General features: G+C 42.5%; 2 long non-coding RNA genes across 2 annotated transcripts in view; one reads left to right on the top strand and one right to left on the bottom strand.

Annotated features, from left to right (window-relative positions):
* Positions 1–4,368: 4,368 nt before the first annotated feature.
* LOC146767516 (uncharacterized) overlaps positions 4,369–16,591 on the bottom strand; it is a 41,853-nt gene continuing 29,630 nt past the window's right edge. The window contains exon 3 of the long non-coding RNA XR_014954657.1: positions 4,369–12,420. This is a non-coding gene — a long non-coding RNA (uncharacterized LOC146767516). The remainder of the gene's footprint in view (positions 12,421–16,591) is intronic.
* LOC110473271 (uncharacterized) overlaps positions 12,253–16,591 on the top strand; it is a 122,766-nt gene continuing 118,427 nt past the window's right edge. Inside the window, exon 1 of the long non-coding RNA XR_014954653.1 lies at positions 12,253–15,555. This is a non-coding gene — a long non-coding RNA (uncharacterized LOC110473271). The remainder of the gene's footprint in view (positions 15,556–16,591) is intronic.

Here is a 16,591-nt window from a genome sequence, read left to right as displayed (position 1 = left end):
GTAAAGTAGTGGCCACATGCCTGGCAGCAAGGCAGAAAAGTGCAGTAAGTAGTAGAAGCAACTTTTAAGCAGAAAGTGATATAACAATCTCAATGGATTCTCTTTTCTATGCACCATAAAGGGGTGATGGGTTGGAGCTGAGCAGAGCTGAGCTTACTGACAGAGAGACAACAGCAAAGTAGGGACATTTGACAAACTAAAGAGATATTTATTACTTTAATATCTTAAAAATGCCAGTTAGCCTCCACTTTTCAGCTATTACAAAAATATAAATTAGCTTGTATTTACTTTGCTGATGAACCATGGAAATTGTGGGTATCCTAAAGTGATTTAATTGTATGGCTTTAGAGCTTGCCTCCCTGCACAGCTCTTATCAAACACTGGTGATGAGAGGTGTGTAGGGGTTTTGTCAGTGGGGTAGGGACCTCATGGGGGCTGCCTACCTCAGTCTGGAGACTCATTTCTCTACACTGGCTACAGTTCTGCTCAGCCTCCTAATTCAGCATCCTAAATGACCTCCTGAAGAGGCTTGCTTTCCACCATTGCCATAAAATCCTAATTTTTGCATCTGAATTGGGCACCTCTGACCAGTGATACATATGATCCCAGATCTGGAGCAGCTCCATAACTAGAAGATATTTACACACACAAGCCTGGGTGGCTGCCTGTGATTTTTATGTTCCATCAGAACATTCATGGAATAGGTGGTGTCCCCATTAAATGATCATGCTACTGATTTGCTGCTGGCCAGGACAGGAGTCCTGTCACAGCAAATCACCCTCCCCTCCTTGTCTGCAGACTCAGCTGCATGCTCAGCTTTGGGGTGACACCACTAAAGCACACCAGACATTTCTAAAACAGATTAAATTAGACTAAACTTAGACCATAAGATGCCTAGTGAATCTCAGTTTGGTGGGATGTGCAATAAGAGAACTACAGCCAAAGATTAATGACAAACTCTGTGTCAGCTGCACGGATGCCTGTAATGAACGTCAGGGAAATCCAAGAGCTCTCACTGCCCTGGAGACCCCTGTGCATCACCACACTTTGCCTGCAAAGACACATTTTAATTGAGGTCACCCTCAGCACAGCCACAGACCACTGAATATATGACAACTATTGTGAGTGTGTGTCTGTGTGTGTGTACATGAAAGGAAACTCAAACTTTTGGACTATTAGATCCCAAAATGCTCTGATTCTGGTGTCCTCAGCCACCCAGCCCACAAAGGCTCCTCTGTGTCCACCACAGATTCTGATGACTCTCTCAGGTGCTTTTCATCCTGTCAAATGGTACCAAAAGCCACTGAGATGTCTGCTCTGGGAGCCTCATCTCACTGTGACTTGAGGATGAGGAAGGAGATATCTGCTTTGGGAGGCAACACAAAAATGAGATCAAGTGACTGTGATTGTCCCCAGACTTTGCACTAAGTTTAGATCAAAGCCACTTTGCCTGCTAGGCCTGTGGTTAAAGGCTTCCCAGGAGGATGGAGACATAGGTCTGCCAAGCTGAGCCCTGACCACGAGGCTCCACAGCACTTGGGGTAGGGGACAAGATTTGCTGGGGTGCAGCTCATGGCTCCAGAGGGAAAGGTGGCCCAAAGGAACAGACATGACCTCCATGCAGGGTGAGACAAGGCAAGTGAGAGCAGGGAGCTGGGGTCTGATTGCTTTGCCTATGGCACCACTAATAATTTAGGATTCATGCTGAGGAAGACACATCCTGCCATAATCTCTCTCTTTGAGGCTCTTCTGCCCCCTTTCCATTCTATTTATACATGAGGAAGCTATGGCTAATATAACACTCAGGGTGCTAAAACCTAGAATGTCCTTTTAAACCCCATATCAGTCCTTTAAAAACTGTTTTACTGAACCAGCTTTAGAAAAGATATTTTATATATATATATATATATATATTTACAAGCTGAGGCCTTTTAAAGGCATAAATTGTCCCATAGCTTTCCTGGAAGAACAAGACAGACATTAAAATATTCCATGAAGATAAATGGCTTTTCTGGCTTTACATGCTGGTTTAGTGTTTTTATGGTTTCCACACATCTTTTATCTCCCGTGCAGAGGTGTGAGTCATGCCTGTTTATTGAAGGAGTGCATATAATTAAAGTGGTGTAGTGCTACACTAAAAACACTTTCACAAGAGAGTAGAGCATGGGAATGTGTAAGAAGATTTTATCCAAGCAGTTTTTATTTCCTCTGCTGAATAAACTGCATCATAGCCTCTAAGGATATGATCTGGAGGTCTAGACAATAACAGAGCTGTTTCTTTGTCCTTTAGTTCACCCTATTTTAACCAGACAGGAATTTTGCTCATGTCCAACTTCACAGTCTTAGCATAGCAGCCGAGCACTCAGAGGATTCACCTGAGTCATTAGCAGGACAGGTTTGATCCTCTGCTTATTTCAATGCAGTGATCCAGGGAAGGATATTCTGCTGGTTTCATGGCATATGAAACAGTGCCAGCATTGCAGCCTGCTCCTTTTCTTGTCCTCTGTCACCAGGGCAGCTGCCAAGGACTGCCCTTGATTTGTAGAATCATAGAATATCCTAAGTTGGAAGACACTCACAAGGATCATTGAGTCTAACTCCGGGTCAAACCAAGGAATCAGACCATGTGTCTGAGGGCATTGTCCAAATGTTTCTTGAACTCTGACAGGCTTGGTGCCTCTTCCCAGGAAACCTGATTGTCCATGTACTCATCAAAACCCTGCAAATAAACAGCCTTTGCTGTCTACACTATCAGATAGCCGAGCCCGAGGTTTGGTTATACTGCAGGCCAAAGTGGGGGTCAGCTTGAATTTCACTTCAGCTGTGTCCCTGGACAGTGCAGGGCTTTTATTCAGGGGTATGGCAAAATACAATGAGTCCAACTTGGGTTTCTTCCCCAGGAAAGCACTGTAGAGCTGGGGGGTATGAGTGGTGCCAGGGAAAATCCCTTGGATTGAGCAATATGCTGCTGATACTGGTGGTGACTCACAGAGGTCAGATTCCTCTGCCCCCATCTCCCACCCAGGTCATCTCAAGTACCACAGTCTGGTCATGAAGGATTTAAGATTTCCTTCGCAGCTTTGCTAATGTGCTGATGAGCCCCACAGCCTCAGTCCAGGCTGGTCTGCAAGTATCTGTGCAAAGAGATAAACTGGCTTGCCAGGGCCCTGAGCACTGCGAGGCAGACAGGATGACTCCAGAGTATCTGGCTGAGAAGTGAATGGAGCCATCAGCGGGCTGATGTCTCTGACAAATGGGCTGCTGTGACTCTGCAGCTCACCCATCCGTGGTGCAAAACCACTGCCTGCTCTGCACCAGCTGTATCCTCTCCCAAAAAATAGCTGCTGGACACCATAGGCTGACACAGTTTCTGTTGATCGTTAAATACATTTAAATGCAAGATAAAAAGTGACAGATCAGTGGGATGAAATTTGGGCTGGTGTTGCTCATAGGACCAAAGGCTGACAGACAGCGTTGTGTCTGGAGAACCCACTCTTTTGCTGATAGCTTTTAACTGGCTATCTGGCTACTTTTAACAAGGGACATGTGAAGGGAGACAAGTAGTATTTGGGTCAAGAAGGGCCCGGTGTGAGCAAAGTTCCCGTGGGAGTTTGAAGTTCAAACAAAAACAGAGACAAAGCATCCCCTTCTCAGTTGACTGTGACACTGACTGACACCACTGACTCCAGGATCATTAGTCCTTATCCACATTAATACAAAAGGTTCAGGACATGGGATTTCAGACCACCAAGTAGTAATATGCTATTGTCCATAGTAATGTGATATTTGTTTGAATATGAAAACCGGTCTTATAACATGAGGTCTGGTTGCCAAGATCATCTACTGTGAATGAGGAAAATTGTATAAATGAAATGGTAACCTTTTCATTCTCACTGCTTTCTTTGCTAAAATAGATAAACAATAGAATATTTCAGTCTCACAAACTTCTTTCTGAGCAAGAGAGTTAATTCACAGTGCCAGAAACATGAGGCTGGACCTGAGTCAGGGTTCAAGAGGTAAGAGGAGACACCATCTACAGCCACATATAGCTCTCAACTGGATGAAGTGTCTAGAGATATTCACAGGGTCTCAGGCACATGGTAGATTCTTGGGGTGACCTTAGGCAGGGCAGGAGTTGGACTTGATGATCCTTGTGAGTCCCTTCCAACTGAGGATATTATATGATGCTATGATCCAAAGTTTGCTGATGTTGCAGTGACTGCTATTTCCCACTGATCCCAGATGCAAGACCTCTGCCTGGACCTGAGTTTGGTTGCTTTTTCCGAATTTTATTTTAATCTTAAATCAGTTTTAACAGGCATGAACACATTTACAAAAAAATTTGCCCTCAGGCCTGCTCATCCTCACTAAGAGGATGAGCAGGCCTGAGGGCCATATTCCAGTGATACTCCCCAGAGGAGCTGCAGGAGTGTTTACATTTGTTTGGAAGAGAAATGAAGATTACAGATTTTTAAAGTAGTGTTTTCCCACCCTCACTCTAAGGGGAAGCAAACACATGCATCAAACACATTGATGCTGGGATTTTCATTCCTCTAACTGCTCTTAAACAGATGTGCTTATAATTAGTGGACACTGTGAAATGCCAGTATTGGTTTAATGCTGTGCAATCCTGACAGTCACTCACTGGGAGACCTGCAGGTGTGCAATGAGCTCTGACTTGGTTGTAGAAGAATATTAAAGAAAAGCCCTGCAAAAGTGAATTTGTTCTAAGTTCAAAATATCCCTTAGGATTGTTGAGGCTCAAAGAGGTAACAGGCACCTTTTTCATGTCCATGCAAAAATGTTCCATGCAAAAATTTGTGGGCTTTTATGCAGTTTTGATAGCTGCTGCAGATGAAGCTCAACAGAAGCTCACTTCAGATCAAACTCTTCAAGAACCACAAGAACCCCTGAGATTTCATGCTGAGGAGAAGTCCCCAGAGCCATGGATCAGCTCTGGAGAAGCTTAGGATGATCCTCACTGGTGACATGACCACTCAGCATGGGCAGTTATAGACTTCAGGATAACATTGATTGTACTTTCTATTCCTAGAAGTGTCAGGTCTTGGAGGAGGTTTTAAAAAAAAGCCCAAAACCAAATGGAGCTGACACTTGCTGTATTGCTATTCCTAGTGAGTGAAGATATCCAGGTGCACTGGTGCTGTCCAGAGAGCACATAGGCACAAGACCAACAGCTCATTCTTCTTGGTCTCAGTACAAAATCAGGTGCCCAAATAAGCATTGGGAGACCAAGAACTCTATTGGGTTTGGATCCCAGCACTCAGAAGAGCTCTGTTTTCTTTCACATCAATTTCTAGCTTTTTTTGGTAGAGAAATAGCCAGTTTATGCAATGCCCTGCACATATCTTTCCCTAGGAAATTTAACCATCATATTTGCAATACCTCAATAACATCTTCCTTTATTGAAAGCCTGTGAAAAAGGGAGAGATGTTTGATTTATATCCATTCTCTCATGCCATTTTAAAAGTTAATTCCAGATGAAACCAATCTAGGTAAAACAATGTAAATGACCACCTACTGCAGGCCTCTCGCTGAAACTCTGGTTTCAGCTTCAATATTTTTTTCTGTGACACACTGATGGAACTCAGTTGCCTAAAGTGGTAACCCAGAGCCTTTGAGTCACTCTTGTGGCCCTCCTGGCCCCCATCAGAGCCTTTGTAGGTCCTGTGTGACCCAGCCCCAGCCCACATGGGTGTCTTACAGCTCTTAGGCTCTCTCAAACAGCACTGGAATTCTGTGTTTGGAAAATCAAATAATGGACACAGTTTTCAGGGTTACCCTGTCATCAGTGAAGGGACAACAAACAGTGTTTGAACATATCTGTTCACAGGCTGTCCTAGCTGGATTTATTTTTTTAGATTTATGGTGCTTTGATGAAGCAGAAGGACACACTTTGCTGAGTAATGGCTTTTATCAATGGAAAATGTTAAACATGCTTTTTGGCACTTAAAGGTCCTGCTTGTACATCCCAAAGCTTATCTAATTTTTCCAGTTATACCAATTATTATAGCAGGAGATACTCCTAAAAGCTTTGTTTTTTTTCTTGTGCTGAGTTGAAATTGATACTATGCACATGAAGCAGCTCAGGAAAATGAGATAGAATTTAAACATTTTGGCTAAAACTTTCAGCTCTTGCTTTGCAATAAAATATCTGAAAGAGAAGAAGGAACTTACAAAGAATATAAAATAAATAATTCTTGAGAATACATATTTCTTAAAATAATTTTAGTACTATACAACCAAGCTGTGCTCTGGTTTGCTAATGGAGAATCTTGCAAAGTTGATATATCCAACAAGGATATAGGCTTTCAAATTTTTTTCCTGCTGCAGAATGAGACTTTGTTTTCCTCAGGAGTATAATTTTGCTAAACATCAGAGGATTTTTTTTCTCAGTCTCACCCAATGCACACTGACTAGCTTTGCATTTACCCAAACAAATGATGGCATCCTCCTTTGTTTCCTGTGTCCAGCTGTGACTGAATCTAGATTGTACATTTGAATGTGGGAATTGACACGTCAGGTCCACCAGTTTGCATGTGTGTCTGTTTAGGGAAGTGAACATAACAGAAGTATGAATACTTTGGAGTAAAAATATGTGGAATTTTGTGCAAGAGAAACTTGGCAAATTTTCTTTCTTCACTGATCTTTTGCTAGCCTTTCTGAAGAACACTGGGGGCCAGGTCCCATTTTCCAGAGAAAAGGATAGGGAAAGAGTTCTAAATATGCTGGCTGTGAGACTTGAAATTATGTAAAATTTGCATAGTATTGCGTTTTGTTTGAAATTTAGCTCATTTTCCCTCAAGTATTTGCTCCAGTTCCCACCCTTTCTCAAGCAAACACAGTTGGGCCAATTCACACTGAACTTGGACAATTTATGGCTCTGCATCAGTTCTGTGCAAAACTCTGACTTCAGATGGTTTTGACATGAAACCAGATGAAGAATTTGCTCCATCCCAAAACTTAACATGCAATTCAGGGCAGGAACTCATGTGGATTGAAACTTCAGCAAATGGTTTTGTAATCCCCTTCAAAGAGAAACAACCAAGCAGAGCAGCGGTTCTGTTAATGGTTCAAGGAAGCTCTGTTGATTAATGACTTCAAACTATTTGCAAACAAAAATAACTGGAAATCAGTTCAAAGGGATGTGACATTCCCGTCACAGTGAATTTTTACTAAAATATGAACACGTTGACAATTGCATAACTTGGATATGAATGTCTTTCACTGTATTTTGTATATTTCCTTGCTGTTACGAATAGGAATTTTGCCACGTAGAGAAGTGTTACAGTGTCCTAATGAAATTTTCAGAACATAGCAGTTGCATTAGGGGAAGTTGTAGTACTTGAAAATACATAGGACTATATTGGTACTAGTATTTTTATCTGATTTTCCTTTCCAGAATTTATTTGGAAACTACTTTACCACTTCTGGCATTAGGATTTTTAGATGTGGTTTGTGGAATAACCAATAAAGAAATGCAATTAACCAATTACAGGGTTGAACACATGGCAAATCAAGTAAGAAACCTCAACCCCCATGATAATACTAAGAAGAAATATATGAGCAATATGCTCACTTCTGAGAATCTCTAGTTCTGTAAGCAGTAGATCTAGAACTGGTCTGTGATATTTGCATTTCTAGACACTTTTCTTCTTTTTTGGCTGAAAGATGATATTTTTGAACATACATCAAAGCTAAAGGATGGGTGCCACTCTACGACCAGGGTGCAGCCTGGTCAATTTTGTGGCTGATGGAAGCCCTTTTAGCACTTCAGCCTTCAAAGCTGTTCCTTGCTTTGTGCAATTCAAACTGGACCTTTGGGACAGACAGAACCAACACAGAAGAAAAGCAGACTGTAAACTGAAAAAATCAGAGAGGGATTTTGGAAATCATAGAGAAGAGGGGAGAGAATGATTGTGAAGCAGTCTGAAATTAAATGGGCTTCAGTTCTTCAAGAACTGTTTCTTCTGGCTCGTTATCTCTTTGAAACAATATGTTCTGGCAATGCTTTTTTTTTTTTTTTTGTGTAATCTGTTGATCTTGGCTGAGAAATCTTGTCTTTAAGTGGCTTACATGAAAGTAGAGTTATTAATTATGGACAGCTCTTGATACCTCCTATGAAGATTTCATGAGCCATTACGGATTGTCAGTAAGGAGGGAGCAGAACACCAACAGATTTCATGTGTTGGTGCTCAAGTTACAGACCACTGCCCTCAGAAGTAACCAGAAGAAGGGGAAAATTGCATTTTTTCTACAGTCCTTTCCTTTTCCTGAGGGGCAAGGTGTTAACTGAGAACCCAGCCTGTGCGTGGCTCTGGTTTGTTTGACAGCACTAACCAATATTAAGTTTTTAAGGTTTAAGGAAATACCCAAATAAAAAAAATGACAGCAACAAAAAGTACCTAACTAAGTGAAATGAGTCACAGCATATCAAAACAAAAGCCTCTGCTTTTACATTTACTCCACAGTTTCTGTCTGCATGGTATTTTAATTGTTGAAACTTTAAAATGTACATATTTATGTCCACATAAAGCGTCCAGTGTTATGCTACCTCAGCAATACAGCTCCAAATTTCCCATGGCTTGATTTTATTCTACTTAAAGCATGAATTTCTAGAATATTTCAAATCATTTTAGTTAGCTGATCAGAATGAGATTAAGAGGTGTCTTGGTCACGGGCCATGGCTGCCTGTAATGGCAATGGTGGTGAAGGTTCAGTCCTCTTTAATTACACAGACATAAGCACAACAGGGTCTAGTGGTTGCAAGCTGAAGTCAGGAAAAAGCTGAATAGGAAATAAAAAGTAAATTTATTGTGCTGAGGATAATTAGATATTGGAACAGTCCCTGAGGATGGAGGTAACCTCTCTCCTGTCAAGACTGGATCTCTTTCTGCCAGAACTGCAGTGCCCCAGATCTCAGTGTCTGGCTCTAAGCAAGGAATCACACCAAGACAAAAATCTGAACTGTTAGTGCTGCCTCTTTTCTGTTTTAATTTCAGTTTAACGTGCAAGTCCTCTGCATGAATATTACTACAAGATGAGGAAATGCCAGAGGCAATATAAGGGAATCAAATCCTGACTTGGCTGCAACTTTCTTCCTGCAGGGACTTGTTCAGGAACAGCCACAGGGTATATGTGACCTTACTGGTGGCAACAGAGAGGGGTCCTGCTGCAGGAGAAAGTACCAGCAGAAGGTGTGAAATAACCTCAACTTCATAAAGCAGAGAAACTTCTGGAAACCTTTAAAGAGCACATGAGAAAGAATCAAGGCTCCTGCTTCACACAGGGTGTAAAAGTAAGATGGGCTCGCTTCTCATAATGTGGCAATAATTTCATCATTTTTGTGGTTTATGAAGTCAGCAGGGCTCTGTGCGGGGTTTATCACCTCGTAACTCAGAGCCGCCCGCAGGGTGTGCGTGTGCCGGTGCGCACACGTCCCACACCGTGGGGCTCCGCTCTGCCAAGCGCTCCTCCCGAAGGATTCCCTGGGGAGGCGGCTGTGCCACGGCCCTCAGGAGTCATGGCCGGCTCAGTGACCACACTGAGGAGGAAGGGCTGATCTGCAGCACCCCATGTGGGACAGGCCACCTCAGGCCTGGGCTTTTGTAAACTCATTGGGTATCTCATCAGCACCCGCTGTCCCCATCTCAGCTGAAGTTGCTTTACACAATGAACACCCAACTCAAAACCACCTTTAGCTACATTGCTTGGGGTCCTGACCTCCCTACGGCACCAGCGCTGGTAAATCTGCGATCTGCACAGCTCTGGGGGCATGGATGAGTACAAACTGAAGGGTGAGGTGTGTGCAAAATAAAATGGTGCCAGGAACTTCTAGAAATAAAAAAAAACTATTTCATGACGTTTCTGACAGGTTTTGTTCTAGATGTGAAAGGTAAAATGAGAGCCCAAACACTGAGCATGTTGAAAATTCAGGGCCAGATCCAGAGGCTTATTCACCACTTGGCTCAGGGGCTAAAAGACAGTCTCATGCTTTTGTAGATCCTGGGATCTTTCCTACAATACTTTGATTTCTGGGCATGAAATAGAGTAGACCAAGAGCTGCTCTAACATGCCCTGAATGCAAAAGGCCTTCAAAAGTTACCAAAGCACAATGTTTTCTAAGACAGAAGGATACCCTGGCCTTGGTCTGTAGGATTGGAAAAGGTCAGAGACTCCTGAGCATTGAGACTTCTTCAGTGCAACACAATTTCTCCAGAAAACCTAGGACAACTATAAAACCAGGGATAATATAAAATTGCCCTCACCTCCATGAGTATCAGGTTTTTCCTTGGGTCATAGTTCATTTTTTAATCTTTAATGACAGAAGAATTAGCCTTTTTTCCCTACTCCTTTTATCATTCAAGCTGGCCAACTTTCAATGAAAATGTGTTAACTCATTTTGATAAGGAGAATTCCCACACCCCTATCTCACAAACAGAATGGCAATTCCCATTGTGAAAGTACCCGGGGATCATATTCCTGACAGCTGGTTTTTAGCAGCTTTTGGACTTGTCTGTACAACTGAGACTGTTCATTTTCACACCAAGGGTAAATACAGTATTTCTGAGAAGAGTGTACAGTGCTGTATTAGAACAGGAATAGGAGTGTAAGATCCAGACTAAATGTATCCCTCTCTGCCATTCTTATGAATTTATTACTATCTAATACAGAGAGGGATTCATGTTGTCCATGGTTGGTGTTCATCGAGATCTGCAGGAAAAGGAAGCAAAGTTAAAGACTGACTGGCTGGTGACATTTTATGAAGCAACTCAAAATGAAAGGCAGGTATGTTTCATGAGCAGCATCATTTGGGTATTTAGCTGGTTTTTGGCTGACAAACTCACATACTTAGTGTAACTCTCCATGACCTGCATCTGTTTCACCAAAGAAACCAACAGCTTCTTTCACTGGAAATAACTACTGATAAAGTCTAGTGGCAGTGGCATTATTAAATGCCACTTGACCATGTTCCCTCTTGCTGGGATGGATGAATTAATTTCATTAAATCTAAACACACCCAAAAAAAACTATGGGATGAGATGCAGGGAGCATTTTACCTGGAAGGGATTAAAAAATAAAGAATAAAGAAAAATTTAAAAAAAGGGTTGGAAGATGGAGAAGAGAGAAACATGAGCTTAAAAATAAATATTCCAGTCATAAAATGCAGCATGTGTCAATGTGAGTATGAAAGCTACAACTTCTTTAGCTTTGGAGGAGTCTCTTTATTCTTAATTTTACAGAAGTCTCCCATTAAGCAAAGAGAAAATCATACACTCTGCCAAGGCAGAGATAAATCTTAAAATATAGAAGGAAAGCAATTTTATAAACTTCATCTATAAGAATGAAGTAAAGCTAGAAAATACTTTTATTCCTTGAGATTTGACCATTGCTGTACAGAAATGTATCTTAAGGCATGTGTGTGCTTAATTTTATGCACACCCTGAGTGTCCCTTTTAAAAGGCACAATGAGGGGAGAGGAACAAATCTGAGCCAGCCCTGCACATCCAGGCCCCTGGCAGATATCCCTCTTGGCAGCAAGGCTGCAGGTGTAAAGCAAGCACTAGTTAATGTGACATGTGAGTGTCCACACAGCTCTCCTTTTGATTCTCATCACATCACAAGGCTGTGGAATAGTCCATGGATTGACAGGGATACAAATATCCAAATCTACACTCACTAAGGGAGCAGAAAGAAGCCTAATGTTTCTGCAAAAAGGGATATTTAAATGGGTGTCTAGATATTGCAAGACACAATCTTCTTTATTCCTTTGTTTTGAAAGTATTTGTCAGTGTTTAGGTTATTTGCATTTTTTCTTCAAGAAGTGCTTTGCTTGCTGCACATGCCTTACGTGGCATACAGCTTCCACAGCTGATTCTGATGAAACTGTTTCCCACTAGATCCAATTATTTATGATTGCTTTTCATGGACTTCTCTGCTTGGAACAAAGGCCATTTTTGGTCCTGTGGGTCAAAATCCTGGATTGGTAAAGCCTTTACCAACTCATCATCTACACTTCTGCTAGTCCTGCCTGGTAAAGTGACCCTCTGGATGCCTCTGATGTGCCTGGGAAAGGAGAGCTGTGATGTGGCTGCTGTATTGGAGCATCCCAAGGGATGCATCCCCTAATTCCTCATTTCCTGTTGATGTTAACTCATTGGATTAAAGCCACTGGGAAATGCCCAGTGAAATGCCAGTCACAAGCCCAGTTACATAGCTTGTGCCTGGCACGTGGGCACAAGCTGAGAGTGGCAGAGGCCAGCTGGGTCTGATGCAGCTCCCCAGTGCCTGTCTTCGAAACAGGATCTTCTATTCCAAGTTCCAAGAAGATTTTGAAAATGTTCCTCCAGTGCAAAGTGGGAGAAGAGAAGAAAAATATAAGGGTTAGGAGTGGGGCCACTCCTGAAAAGAAAAAAAAGGAGAAACAAATGTCATCAACATGCATGAGGAAATAAAGCTTTTTAACCTTTAAATAAGATGGAGGTGGTGGAAGTTCTCTGACAATGCTCATGCTGTGAATAGAACATTTTTCTTATTTCACTTTCTTAGAAAACCAAAATACTTGTGTTTGATACAGTTTGTCTTCTTCTTTTCCCACTGTTATCCTCTCTTTTATCTTTTCTCAACTAAGAGAAAGGACAGTTATGCAAAAGTAGAAAAGACAACAAAGAAGCGTACATTTTCTTTGCAAGAAGAGAAGAAAAAAGAAAAACAATGAAGAAAGGCAAATTAAATTCAACATATAAATTCAGAGAATACTACAGAGTAAAGCCTTGGCTTTCACATTAGTTTCAGTCTTCCAGCAAGTTCTGCAGAAAGACATTCTGTAGTTGGCCTGCACTTGCAGCACACAGCTTATCTCCAGTTCAGATCCCATGTCATCAGCCCAAAAATCAGATTTAGCCCACAAAAAGTGATTTCTTAATCCATGGGAAGATCAAGGGTGTTTGTGGAAAGCAACTGGTTGTGGATAGCTCTGTTTCTGCTCAGCTTCACCAAGTGATCAATTATGAAAATCTCACCTGGTCCATACTGAGGCTGAATCTGACAATTTTGGCACTCAGGATCTGCTGTTTCTCTTGTCCTTTGGGAGGATAAAACTGAAATATCAGAGAGGATGATGAACTCCTCATCTTCAACTCCTCTTTAGATAAAACTAAACATCCCTGTTTCCTATCTTGCTTCTATCTACCTATCTTTCCTTCCTAGTTCACTTGGAGAACCAGGCAAAGTGAATGCTGTATACTCATCCAGACTTTTATTTTAACCATGTCCTTGGGTCTCTGTGAATTACTTTCAGAAGGCAGATCACAGAATCACAGACTCACAGAATGGTTTGGGTTGGAAGGAACCTTAAACATCATTTTGTTTCAACCCACTGCCATGGGCAAGGACACCTTCCACTAGACCAGGCTGCCCAGAACCACATTCAGCCTGGCCTTGGACACTTCCAGGGATGGAGCAGGCACAGCTTCTCTGGGCAGCCTGTGCCAGTGGCTCACTAAATAACTTTTTACTAAAATCTAATCTAACTCTCCCCTCTTTTAGTTTAAAACCTGTCCTCCTTATCTTGTCACTATCTGCCCAGATTAAAAGTCTCAAAAATAAATACTCTTCTTTGAAGGTTTTCTAGAACTTCAGAAAAGATGATCAGCTTCTGCTCAGGAGAGTTTTAAATCATAACAGCCTCTGAGAGTTTCATGCATAAGAATAAACCATGGTTTTACCTGTAACCAGCCCGAACTTCCCTGCCTCAACTTCCCAATTCACATAGCAGTCCCCACGTCAAAATTCTAGTTGAAAAATGTTCTGCTTTGCCTTAAATGACTTTTTTTGTTTCTTTGCCAATGCTAATGACCACAGAGAACAGTATTTTTTTTTGTCAATTAGAGGACTGGCAAACGAATGATTGTGTATAAGAAGTTGGTTGGTTACACGATGATCTTTTTAATTAATGTAATCTTGTCACAGATTATCTGTTCTCACAGGGAATTTATTCTGAAATTTATGCTCATTTGAAGAAGCTAGCCATTAGCAATCATTGCCAAATTGCCTCAAAGCTACTTCTAACAGCATTTACATTCTCATGCAATTGTTTTCAGCCTCCCTTAAAGCAGCAGAGTGCTAGGAGCCCATAGGCAACACCAACAGGTATGGGTGTCGTGGTTTCTGAAAATAAAAGGAGACTTTTGTAGAGAGTAAGTCCTCAATTCCCCTGCAATGGGGATTCACGAGCTTCTGCCATCTCTGTAACCCAAAGCCACCAGCATCCACCCACTGGGTGCCAGAACCCACCATCCACTGGCCCAAGGCAACCAACCTCACTCTGCCTTTGCAGAGTCTTCTGAGACACAGATTTTTCATACCCCCAGCACATGATTCCCCCAGAGGGCTGGTGTGGGACAGCTCAGCCCTCTGACAGCCTGTCCCCCAGCACGTTTCAGACAGGCTGCAGCTGGGGGCTGCACGGAGCCGTCCTGGGTGGGAGGCCACCACCATCCCCAGGGAGCCTGCTTTGGGGAGCAGGGACCTCTGCTTCCACCCTCCTTTTTGTTTATCCATTCCTGGCTAATGAGCTCTTCTAGTCACAAAAGAGAGTTATCCAGAGTGATAGTAAAGATGAGAGCTGCAGTAAGCCACAGAGAGAGCAGTGGGGAAATGTTTGAACTTGGGGTCTTCAGCCTGGCTAAGTGGAGGGGAGAGTGTTGTTGCAGTGAGAGTACTATTAAAAATACAAAGTACAGACTCTCTGGGGCCTCAGATGTTGTTTTACCCTATGAAACATGATTTCTTATTTTTAAATAGCTGTCATGCTTGTTAGTTTAATTTATCCCTTCTCAGCTGCAAACTACAACATTTTATGAGCCTGACTAAGGGCATTCTCACACAGGCTCAGTGGCTTTGTGCACAGCTTTGCCAGAGTCACGCTGGGCTAAGCCAGGGTCATATTATGTGCTTGGTTATACCTTTGCAGCCCTGCTCACACCAGCTCAGAGCCTCGTGCAAAGCCCATGAGGTTACTCAGCTCTTTAAAAAGGGTTTTGGAGAGGAAACACCTTGAAACCAGCATGTGGTATAGGTTCCCTTGGGGTATCATAGCCTCGAGGATGGTGATGCTACTGGTTTTTTTTGGTGGTGGTTTTTTTTGGGTTTTTTTTCTGACTTTGCCCAGCAATTTTGTTTGCTGCTAGATTTCTGGAGTGGTCAAATAATCAGGTCTGCTTTAAAAAGTCCCTGCAAAGCCTGTGCTGCAACAGGGGTAAAGCCAGGAAAACACTAAAGGCATGTGTCAGAACAGAGTGCAGACACGTGTTCTTATTTGGTTTCAGCTGGTTTCTGGACACACCTGGGCAGTGCTGTGTCTGTGTTAAAAACAGCAAAGCCAATTGTCAGGAGGTTTCGTGCTAATGCAGAGACACAATACTCAGGAGCAGTGCCAGCTGAGCTTGAAAACTCCTAAAAGGGTGCACCTTATCTTCTCTGCATGAACTGAGCTGCTTGGATTCACTCTAGTGGGTTCAGATCCCTGGATTCAAGGTATATTATTTTCTACTCTGTGCTTTGCATGTGCCCCAAGTGTTTCATCCTAAAGAGGACTGTGGCTGAATGTCTGACAGTGAGCTTAACTTTGAGTCATCCAATTCCCAGCTCCTTGCCTTGATCTTTCCTTCTTGTCCCATTCTTGCAGTCTGTTTTCAGAGGGAGCCAACACAATGACAGCAGTTGCTCTGATGAACTCCCTTTCCATCTGGCAGATGGGAGCGATGGATGGGCAGCAGTACTCAATGCCTTTAACTTCTCCTGTGCAAAATATGGGCCAGGTTTGCAAATGAGACAAATCTGACCTGATTTAGTGCAGAATGTTGTGTAGATAAAAGTTTTTCCAAGGAAGACTGATAGCCTGAGCTGGAGGAATTGTACAGAATGCAACTGAGTCTAATTAGAAGGGCACATGACATAAGAAGTTCCTCCCTATAGTCTGTCTGCTTAAGGCCCATACGTCTGACCTTAGCTTTTCATCAGCCTCAAATTCATTTAACAAATCTAAAACCACTTTCCAGGGGGGAGTGTAGGAATAGACACTGAGGAGCCAGAATTGTTGGCTGTGATCAATAATCTGATTGTCAGTTCCTAGGTTTTTGCAAAACATACATTGCATTATGTGAAGCAAAACCAGAAGCAGATCTTTTTGTAATACATGGGAGGGCTTTACAGGGTGCCTTTCTTCAAGCAGACACAGGCAGGAGGTATCTGGAAATCTGGAAGGCATGAGAATGAAATGATGACTGATAGAGAAAGAGAGACCACAGAAGACATCTGTAAGCTTAACCACATGAGAGACACGGAGGCAACTTCAAAACCGCTGGTACAGCCACTCTAGGACAGCTTCATTGAAGCAACATGCTATAGAAATATCACTCAGAGCTTTGTATGGATACAGGATGATGACTACAGGATGGGGAAAACGGCCCATCTGGACTGAATGAAGTGATAAACAGAGAGGCTTTATTTGCTTCTGGCACTGCCAAGGCTCCAGAGCCAACTGTCTGGCTCTCCACTGTTTTGATTCAAT

This window comes from Lonchura striata, chromosome 4 (genome assembly GCF_050655825.1).
Source record: "Lonchura striata isolate lonStrDom1 chromosome 4, ASM5065582v1, whole genome shotgun sequence".
NCBI lineage: Eukaryota > Metazoa > Chordata > Aves > Passeriformes > Estrildidae > Lonchura > Lonchura striata.
Note: the sequence above shows the minus strand (reverse complement) of the source record. Positions and strands in the feature narration are given on the sequence as shown.